Below are 9,947 nucleotides of genomic sequence, written 5' to 3'. Positions count from 1 at the left end.
TCAATTACAAAATAATAAGCTTTCAAAGACAGTAGTTGTGTAATTCAGCAAGCTAGGAATTCCAAGATCATATGAAAACATGCCTCCCTTTTTCCAATATAGAAGCTCTCCATTCTCGGTAAAGCCGTAGATTTTTTCAACTTTTTCCCATTGTGGATAATTTCTTGGATAATCCGTTGGTCGAACAACCATATTAATCCAAGAGCCAACATTACCATACTCCTTCATCAACCAAATGTTGAATGCTTCAATAAATTCATTATAAGTAATCAAAGCCAATGATCCCTGAAACACAATAAGATCCTCACTTGACGTACCATTAGTTCAGTAGTAGAACTCGGGCAGCTTTTAATTTCTCGAGAAGTCTCATCATTGGCATCAAAGGACAAAATGAATTTTTTCGCATATTGGCGACGTGCCAAACAATGAAGAGCTCCATTGAAGAACAACAATGGGTTAGCACTCACGTAAGAAACTGTTGCACCTAATGACTCCACCCATGTTTCAATTGTTCTATTTGTTACTTCTCCTCTCGCGTTCAACGTGAAAAGGCCGGCTTTCTCACTATTGTCAGAGTCAATTCCAAGCACCAAGGTGTATCATCTTTGAAAAGCTGTCTCTAAGGCTTGGGTTCCACAGATATAAGTTCTTATTTTCATGAACATCATCAACAATTTTGATATAGAAAAAACCGTTATTATCGTTATTGGTGATTGATTTGGCTTGGTTGTTGAGTTGTTTATTCCTGAAATCGGTGATGGTGATTTTGGACTTCAACTTTGGAAACACACATTAATCGAATTAAGGTTTTGACAGGCAACCGAGTAAGGATGTCGAAAACAACATCGTCTGAGAGATTGTTGGAGTTGAATTGCTCAGACTGTTTCTGCTTCATCTTGCAAGGTTGAGACGACATCGGTGACGTTAATTTTGTTTCCCTAGAAAATTTGTTATAAATTGTTGTTTACGTGACTTTTTATATTGTTCAAGACTTCCTTCTTAGATTAGGATTAGTGAAATAGCCAACTATAAAAAGACAGGTTTCCTTGTTACATTAGGATTAGTAAAATCTAGTTAGACTAGGAGTAGTACTTTAGGTAGCACATGGCTAGTAAATACCGAGCATATTCATTATCAAAAAAAAACCTATTAGTTTACGAGTGGCCAAGAGCTTTGTAACTGAATTGACACTGCTCTATACACAAAGTGCTTGGGAGATTAAAAAAAGTTTACAAGTAATTATCTTCTTAAAAAAAAAAAGTTTACGAGTAATTAAAACTATGTAATTGCTTTTTTTTTTTTTAAATAATGAATATGCTCAGTATTTACAAGCCATGTGCTACCTAAAGTACTACTCCTAGTCTAACTAGATTTTACTAATCCTAATGTAACAAGGAAACCTGTCTTTTTATAGTCGGCTATTTCACTAATCCTAACCTAAGAAGGAAGCCTTGAACAATATAAAAAGTCACATAAACAACAATTTATAACAAATTTTCCAGGGAAACAAAATTAACGTCACCGATGTCGTCTCAACCTTGCAAGATGAAGCAGAAAAAGTCTGAGCAATTCAACTCCAACAATCTCCCAGATGATGTTGTTTTTGACATCTTTACTCGGCTGCCTGTCAAAACCTTAATTCAATTAAAGTGTGTTTCCAAAGTTGAAGTCCAAAATCACCAACACCGATTTCAGGAATAAACAACTCAACAACCAAGCCAAATCAATCACCAATAACGATAATAATGGTTTTTTCTGTATCAAAATTGTTGATGATATTCATGAAAATAAGAACTTATATCTGTGGAACCCAAGCCTTAGAAACAGCTTTTCAAAGATGATACACCTTGTTTCTTTTAATGGTCCGTCAGAAAAGACCTATTTTGGACTTGCCTATTTCCAAAATAATGAATTCAAGGTGCTCAGAATTGACTCTGACAATAGCGAGAAAGCTGACCTTTTCACATTGAACGCGAGAGGAGAAGTAATGAATAGAACAATTGAAACATGGGTGGAGTCATTAGGTGCAACAGTTTCTTACGTGAGTGCTAACCCATTGTTGTTCTTCAATGGAGCTCTTCATTGTTTGATGTGGCACTTCATGATCCATTGAGACATCGACATTGATAGTTGAAGCCTGACAGTTATCAAAATTCAGTATAAATGAAAATTTACTATAAAAAAAATAAAGTTTGTAATATGTGAATGGGAAAAAAAATGGGGGCTTAGAAACAAAATTTGACAGCAAACAAAACTTGAGTGCTCTGACATCACATTAAGCAATGGAGAACAATTAACTAAAGAAAAATAACTTAAAGCCTGGTATGGTTCTTTCATTATCTTCAAAACACCCATTATTTCTCTCCCTCCAAAGACATCACACTAAGTACAATAGGGAAATGGACTGAATGATTTTCACTATTTTTTTCTTTAACATTGATTTTCTCCATTGTGCTGGTGTGGAATCATTTGCATTGCTAGTGTCTGATATCAAAAACAAACTCATATTCCAGTAAACTAACTTTGAAGAATGGACCAAAAGATTTAAACCAAGGAGGAGCTACAGAAGAAGCATCAGCATAAATATAAAAGAAGACTGCTAACCTCTGCCGAGAGAATAAAATTGAGACCCATTTGTAATCTCTCTTCTAGAAAAGCAGACGTTCAGCCATTGGAATGAATCTTCCCTCTAAGACGACACTAAAACAACCAGAAAAACAGGTATATGATTAGTAGCGGATTTTAATGTCATTTAAAAAAATATATTGCAAGAGAATACGTATGGCCAACCCTAACTAAGCTGTCAAGGATCCATAGCCAGTCCCAAAATTTTGGAACTAAGGCTTTGTTTGTTGTTGTATTGCAAGAGACTTTCCTATTGATCATCAAAAACTAATTCTGCCTATTAATTGAGACTAACATATAGTGTCCTGAACAATTTATGGTGTCTCATGTTGAAGAACAAAAAGTGCCAACAAAGCAACTTAACTAAACTATGACATGGTTGCATATCCTAGTTAACCTTTAAATTGATTGTCAACTTGGTAACCATCTCATGTTGGAAGGAACCCTAGGCTATTGATGACTACCAGTCATGAGAAAAAAGAGCCAATGATAGTGCATTATGAACCATATCTGTCACGGGGCAACGGTAGATTACCGATTTTTGCTATTATTAATGCATATGATTATTCAATTGATAGATACAACAGCAAAAACCAAGCATTAATCCTAAAACACTAGAGTCAGTTGTAGATCCTCAATAGACTAATTAGAGCTGACCACATGTATTATTTTCCATCATTCTATCCTTAACCACTAATAGATACATTAATAAGGGGAAAAAAAAAAGAGAGATGGATTAAAGAAAACATTGCTTTCGGTATAACACATGCATATACATTAATTAGCTCTCTTCTGCATAGTTTCATCATATTGAAGTAAGCAATCTTTCAAAAATAAATTCAAGTAATTCCAGAACTACATCAAGAGCCTTGTAACATAATTGGCACCTCCTAATGTTTTCAACGAAGACGTCTAGGGTTCAAATCCTCCCTCCCCCCACTATTGAATTATCAAAAAATGTAACTCTAGAACTATATCCCTTAGGAAAGTTCACTCTGCCAAGAACTAAACCTCATGAGGCAAATGTCAAGTCCAAATCTTATTCCCTTCCCCCGCGGCCACGCACTCATACAAAGATAAAATAAAACAAACAAAAACCACATGAAAGTAGATGCATCTACTAGCAAATGATAGGTAAAGGTTATAAGTAAACAACAAATTCAAATCATACTTGTCTGACTCTTCTTCTAAGCCTGTACTATAATTTTATGGCTCTAATATCTATATTTGGTAATCTTTTACACAAGTAAGAATGACAGAAACCACAGAGGCACGCAAGCGAACTCCAAAGTAATAAAACACCTAGCAAGTAGTCACATTCAATAGGTAGTATAAAATTTGCAAAAGCAGAATTCACCTGTCTAAGAATGTAATCATAGCCAACACTTGCAGTGACGTCTCTTGACATGTAGTTGTACATAAAGTCTGATGCTAGAGAAACCTAAATAGAAGAAAACAGCGTAAATGAGTATATCTACACATAAGTTTTCCAACAATGAAACTTTCTTACCTTCTCAGAAACTTTCTGAACATAACTGAGTGCAACCATTCCAGTGCTGGAAACTTGCCCAGTGGCAACCTGCAGCCAAAACATTGTAAAATGCAGGGAGATTAAAGTGTTAAAATGCAGGTCCTTAGTCTCAGATTCAAGCCTGTCACAACCAGAAACAGTAATATAATTCTCACATATTTATCTAATATTTCCAGTGCACATTCTTGTGTAGCAATATGAGAAAAACAAAAGCAAGAAATTTTCCATAAAACATTAACATTACCATCCAAAATTAACAGCACTAAAAAGAATACAAATCAGATATTTTTTCAGAAACAAACACATGACACCGGATGAAAACCAAACTACATTACCATCTTGTCAGTGTTGTAACAAGCAGCATAACCAATACCCGACTTTCAATGCTGACCAGCCCAAAATACTCCACCACCCAAAGACAAATTCGGGGTCACACTCTGTAAGAAGAAATGCAGACTCAGATTTGTATTGGAAATGAACATAAACTTTTCAATACATGGCCAAGAGAGAGAGAGATAAAGCAATAGGAAAATAATTTGCAGAAGCGATATTCAATGGCCAAAGACTACAAAAATGTGTCTGCTGTTTAGATCAATATAGAGAATGTAGTACCAAAAAATTTATAGGAACAGTGGTAATACATAATGCGAATGAAAAAAACTTTTCACCACATTTTTTGACATACAACTAGTGGACTGAGACTTTTCAAATCATCTCACTAATGAGACCAATATTAAGAATAAACACACCATCTACAACAAAAATCAACACCAATATCACATAATGTATGAAAACAGAGAAGTTTAACACCAGAAAAACCAAAATTTCGTAATATATTGTGTGAGACGTAAAGGCCATAACAACATATCAAAATAATTTGTATCTCAAATTTTGCATATTTAAGCAATAGAAAAAAAGGGAACACTATTTATTGTCCAATATTGGTCATGCTACTATGCTAATCATTTTTGTTTTGAGAATTGTGAGGAAGGACAAAAAAGCCCATCAACTATGGTTTGTATCAGTGTGCTATCCTCAACTCACAAGAAAATATAAAATAAAATAAAATTACCCCTGTTCTACACTCAGTGGCTTCCACAGTTCTTCCTATGTGTTCTTTCATAGCCCATCCTTGTGATAAGTTCTACTAAAGCATAAGACTAGCTAATGTATAAATGTATTTTGAAATCTCCTTAAAATAAAACAACAAATTTGTACACATCTTTACATAACAGAACCTTTGGACAGATTATTCGATATGATCAATCTCATCAGAGGAAATTCTACTTAACCAATGGGAATTTTGGACATGAGTGGAAACTTCAGAGGGACCACCTTAGGTATTCATGAAAAACAGAGTGCAACTGTAAAGATATTGTTAATGTCATGGAAAAAAGGGTGGAGGGGAATCTTCAGAAACCAGACATAGATAGGCCTGCGTAATATTATCGTAAATTGTTTTTTGTTACCAATATTGGGCAATTTTCTACTTTGACCAATGACCATTCTCTAAGATTATTTTAAGTTGATCAGTATCTCAAGCTTATTTATAGATCACAATTTAGCTCTGAAACTCTACTAAAAAAACAAAAATATACAGTCTTTTGTTTTCACATGTATGTGACCCAAGAGCATAAGAATTAAGTTCTTTGACACAAATTGCATGTGTCAAAAAATGATATCAACAGCTAGAGCATTATGTAAGCAGGTCATTTACCTGAATGTAATTGGCTCCAAATAAGGCACCATTACCAAGTTGAAACGGCGCCCTGTAGTCTTTGCCCTGTACAGTGAAATAAAATTCAAGAAGAATAGGAATAAAATCAGAATAAATCATTAAAATGTGCTTTCAAATTTTACTCATAAAAGTTCTACAGATGTCCTTAACACAGAGAGTTGAGCAAGCTACACCATTTGCACAACAAACAACAGTACATTTTAACACTAGCTTTAACGAAATATATATTATCATTACAGATGGGTAGATAGTGGGAGGGGGGGGGGGGAGGGGAAGGTGGGGTTCGAAGCATACACATCACTTTCCAGTATAGTATATGGCATCAGATAAAACAAATATTTTGATCCAATGCTCTAAATGTCAAAAGTAGAAAAATCAAAGAATAGGAGAGGGACAAGTATCATTCATAGACAAACCGCAGACGAAAAGTAAGAGGCTTTAAAATGAGAGTTGGGAAAAAAAAAAAGCTCAAACAGGGACACAGAATGATGGAGGAGCACATGGTGCTTTACTGCAAGGCATGAGAAAGGCCATATGTAAAATAAGGTCCTGCAACCATTGAGATTAGCTGGCATATGGTAATCTTATGTCTGCAACCCATGGACTCCGTGTGTTCTGCCTCCCATTACTTTGATGGAATAGAACTCAAACAGTGGGGACCTTCTAAGCATTACCATTGCTCTTTCTTATGATGTATACATTCTTTTGTTTAAAATTCAGAAAGTGAGAATCAATATCCATAAACTGATTAGTGTAATTGGAGTAACCAAAACCTTAAATTTGGAAATTACAAAGCTACAACTGTTGCACAAATTCTAATCAGAAGATAAACAGGCTAATGTTTAATGGGTCCTGATCCATTGAGCATTCTCAAAAATCACATTAGCTTTGATTTTTTAAATCTTTGTAAATTAAGATCATGGCTATATTCTTAGTTTTTCTTATTTCTCTTGTATCTTTTTTTCCCTGAAATAAAATGTTGTTACTTATCAGGAAAAATAAATGCCTTAAGCACAGTCATGGCAAACATTGTGCCATTGAAGCATGAATACTACCAATGATATTGTTCCCATCAAAATTGTCTCCAACTTATAAAAATTAAATATTATAAAATAAAATAAAAGTTACTAACTGCAAATGGTCCTTAGCTACCATCTGACAGATTATGTTAAGCCTAAGAATGTAACAATTACGGCCCAGATAACTGACTCCTTAGTCAAAGAAAAGATTGATAAAACAGCCAATCCAGCAGTAATTTCCTCAATGAAATTATTCTCTGATACATAATTAGTCAATTAACGTTCCCATGATTCTTCGATTATTCCAACCAATAACAATGTCCAAAATCACTCCCACCAGCTATCCCATTAAAATTTAGTTCAAGTATGATTATGCAATCTCCATAAACAAGTAAGAAATATAAAATCATCGTCATGATCAGATTCAAAAGCTTCATACACTACTAATCAATGTTAATAATTAGAACAGCAGCCTCAGCTACCAGAGGGACCACATGTTCTTTAAAAGAAAATTCACTCCTTAGATTGCGTCAAAAATTGCTGAGAATTCACAGACAAGATTCTCTCATCTAACAGACAAGTTGCCATGGAGCATTGAATAATCCTTAGACATAAACATAATTGATAAACAAGAATGTCATTAAGAAGGGGGGAAAAAGAAGCATGATGATAAGTGATAACATTAATACTCAACCTTGTAGTCAAAGTACGCAATGCCATGAGACATGCGTGCCTCATTTGTAAGCTGAAAAAAAGACAAACAAATCACTTAATTAGCTTAATAAAAAGTACAGTTTTTGGCTTTCTGCCCAAGAACTGTGACAGAAAGATACAGAACCATAAAGAATAGACATTGACATTACCTGTGCTTTAGCCTTTAGACTAAGATTTTCAATCATATTGCACTTCAATGTAGCAGTTAATCTCCCATCTGTCAATACCCTCCCAACAAGCATCAACTGTGAAAAACCCATAAATTTTTCATTGAGTCTTACAGGTAAATAATTCCAAAAGTCACTATTATCATTAGAAACCGGGAAAAGCAAATGTGGGGATGACAACCTACCTTTGGGTCCATAAAGTTAGCACCAAACTCATACTGAGCAGTAGGGATTTTAATGGTTTCAGCAGACTGGGAAGGAATGGTTGTAGGTCCCATGTACACACTGGTAGATAGTTAATATAGTTATCAAAATCAACCAGTAAAACCAAAAGAACTAAAGAAGAAATAGTGAAGGAAACCATGCACACTGAAGTTCATTAAGAAAGAGGAGTCAAAGCTACCTGTGACTAAGAGCGAACTTTGGATTAAGTCCTCTGGTTAAGTCAAAGTGCAACCCTTCAAAAAGGTCTGGTTTCAAGGACACTGCCAAAGATATTCTTGAAAGTAAAAATCTTAGTTTCAGGGAGGAAAAAAGAACTCCCAAGCCTATCTGCTGCCAATGAATGATTCTTCTTATAATAAGTCATAACATGCTCTAGACAAACTCTACTTTAATTGTAGAACATACCATATAATATATTACCTAAACTGAAATTTACAAGCTATAAATTAAGTGAGGAAAATCTCTGACTCCCAAAAGAGAAGAGGACAAAAACCCAGAAAGAAATTTTCAAGTAGCACAAATTGGACCCTTTAATGCTTTCAAAGTTGGGGGTTTTTTTTTAACACTAACACTGCATCTCAAAACCTATTATAACATTAGCATCAGCATCCCGAAATTCCAATTCTACTCTATTTTACCATTTCAAAAAGCCATTTTATCATTATAAAGTACCATTTTACCATGCTTAAAGCATCCCAAACTTTTATTTTACGATTCAACATATTAAAATAATATTTTTACGTAATAAAATAATATATCCCAAACCCAAATAAAAACAAAAACCCAAATCACCTCAACCACCTGCTGCCACCGCCACCACCACGAAAAACATACCCAAACCACGAAGAACATACCCAAACCGAAACCCATGGCCACACCACCACCCCACGGCAACCCCAGAAACCTCAGCCCCGAAACCCATGGCCACCACCATCACCACGGCAACCCCCCACCTTCACCACCATGAATCCACATATGACCCATATTAAAATCCCCACCCCCTTCCACCACCACGGCAACCCCCAACTCCACCACCATGAACCCACAAAAAAAAAATCCATCCCAAAATCAAATCAAACCCATAGCAAATTCCGAATCCAAAAGATGACCCACAAAAAAAAAAAATCAAGTCAAAATTTACACAAACCCAGCTACAAACCACGTCGGAAACCCATGAACACGCCGCCGAGTTTGTTGCTCTCTCTGAGTTTGTTACGATGCCGAGCCGATATCCAGGAGCTCTGACCCAAGACTGGGAGCCAATGGTGCTTCACAAGAACAGGGCCAAGGTTCAAGATCGCGACAGTAAGGCGGTGAACCAGACGTTGCAGACCGGGGATGCGGTGCAGACCGTGAAGAAGGCAGAAGCCGGTTCGAACAAGAAGGCGGAAGCCGGTGCAGACCCAAAGATGTCACGAGAGAGGAATGAGATGAGAAAGCATAAAGTGAGAGAGAGAGTCAGAAAATGGGAATAAAAAAATATTATATGATTTAGCATTTTTGGATGCAGAGAATTTTGGGGGTTTAAAATGTCAAATTTTTCTTATATTTGGCATTCCACAATGCTAATGCTACCATACATACATAACAAAGAGTAAAATAGAACAAATCGGTGAATAATAAAAAGGAGGAGAAAAAAACATGAAAATAGTAAGATTAAACTAAGATCCATAATGCATTATTGAAAAAAGTTGAAAACTTTGATGGGTAGAGAGTACAAACTGAAAGCTTCGCGGTGGATTTCTTCATAGGGTATGGGACAGGGAAGGTTAAAGTAATCAACTTCCTCTTCCTTTGTGGGCTTTGGATCCTCCTTATGCATGGTAGTACCCGGAGGTACCACACCCGCCATTGTTGTTTCTTTTCGCTCTTCGATTGAATCACCAAAACTATGAACAGAGATTCTGAGACTGAGAGTGAGAGAATTG

General features: G+C 35.7%; 1 pseudogene; it reads right to left on the bottom strand.

Annotated features, from left to right (window-relative positions):
• On the bottom strand, positions 1 to 9,947 carry LOC126692370 (mitochondrial import receptor subunit TOM40-1-like; annotated as a pseudogene).

The sequence above is a fragment of the Quercus robur genome, chromosome 1 (genome assembly GCF_932294415.1).
Source record: "Quercus robur chromosome 1, dhQueRobu3.1, whole genome shotgun sequence".
Lineage (NCBI taxonomy): Eukaryota > Viridiplantae > Streptophyta > Magnoliopsida > Fagales > Fagaceae > Quercus > Quercus robur.
This window is presented reverse-complemented; position numbering and strand designations above follow the sequence as displayed.